The 1,195-nt window shown below is 32.5% G+C and overlaps 1 long non-coding RNA gene across 1 annotated transcript in view; it reads right to left on the bottom strand.

Annotated features, from left to right (window-relative positions):
- Positions 1-343: 343 nt before the first annotated feature.
- Positions 344-1,195, bottom strand: part of LOC111083204 — an 11,129-nt gene continuing 10,277 nt past the window's right edge. Inside the window, exon 3 of the long non-coding RNA XR_002608869.1 lies at positions 344-750. This is a non-coding gene — a long non-coding RNA (uncharacterized LOC111083204). The remainder of the gene's footprint in view (positions 751-1,195) is intronic.

Here is a 1,195-nt window from a genome sequence, read left to right as displayed (position 1 = left end):
TCTTCTTTTAACTTTGTTACTTTCTTCCCATTTTCCATCTTTTTATAGACCATTCTTCTGCAGTAAGTCTTTTCTTGTTTGAAGTTAAGCACAAAGCTACACAATGGGCTATCTGTGCTCTGCCCACCACGGGTTTCGAAATCCGGTTTCTAGCGTTGTAAGCCTGCAGACATACCGCTGTGCCACTGGGGGACACAGTAAGTCTAATGGTTTATAACACTAAAAACCGGGTTTCATGCCCTAGTTGGCATGCACAGATAACCCACTGTTTGGTTTCATGCTTAACAACAAATAAATGCACAAAACTTTTTATTATTTATCTTCTTTTTATTTTCTACAACTTTCTGTATGACCTTCTTTTAATTTCCTTTCTCTTTCATCCTGATCTTCTTTTAATTTCGTCTTTGTTAAATTGTCGTGTTTCCGTTCATGCGCGTGTCGTGATTTTAAAGCTCATTCTGAAATCTTTTCTATTTGTACGAAAATAATTCCACTTCTTTACAGCATTGTAATAATGGTTTATTTCGGATTTCGTAGAAAAATAATGCAAAGTCTACTCCACTTAATGACATCAAATATGTTTTATTTCTATGACTACAAGTTCTACCCTTACACTGTTTCACGAAGTAACGATAGGCCTAACTTCACAAATAACGCTAAATAGATTATTTACTTGCTAATTTTCTTGTATCTGCGGTACTTTTCGTATCACCATGCTTTCGTCGAAGCACAAGCTCACCATTTTCGCAACTGAAACAAACAAACAAACTGACTAATAAATCCACCAACTCAATAATCAACCAACCGCTAACTAACCAATCAACAACCTTGTTAAATCTAACAAGGCAACATTATGAGACCACCATTTAATGATCAGAAGCAGTCACTGTTTAGTGCAATATCTTGCAAATCATATAAGAGTAAGTTACGTACTTTAAAACATCTTATACTATTAAATAATGCCAACAATTTATGTCATATTAAATCAGAACTGAAATTTAAGTTATCCAAACTTCCCTCTAAAAAATGTTTTAAATATTTCAGTTAATTCGCATTTTTTAGTGTTTTGTAATGAGATTGTTATATTATTTTTACAAAATTTACAAATAAAATGCAACTTATTATTTTAGGCTTAATAATTTTATTTATTTATTTGCATTTCCTGACTCTGTACTCATTAGCTATCATTTTCTGT

Source organism: Limulus polyphemus, unplaced genomic scaffold, assembly GCF_000517525.1.
Source record: "Limulus polyphemus unplaced genomic scaffold, Limulus_polyphemus-2.1.2 Scaffold8558, whole genome shotgun sequence".
Taxonomy (NCBI): Eukaryota; Metazoa; Arthropoda; class Merostomata; order Xiphosura; family Limulidae; genus Limulus; species Limulus polyphemus.
Note: the sequence above shows the minus strand (reverse complement) of the source record. Positions and strands in the feature narration are given on the sequence as shown.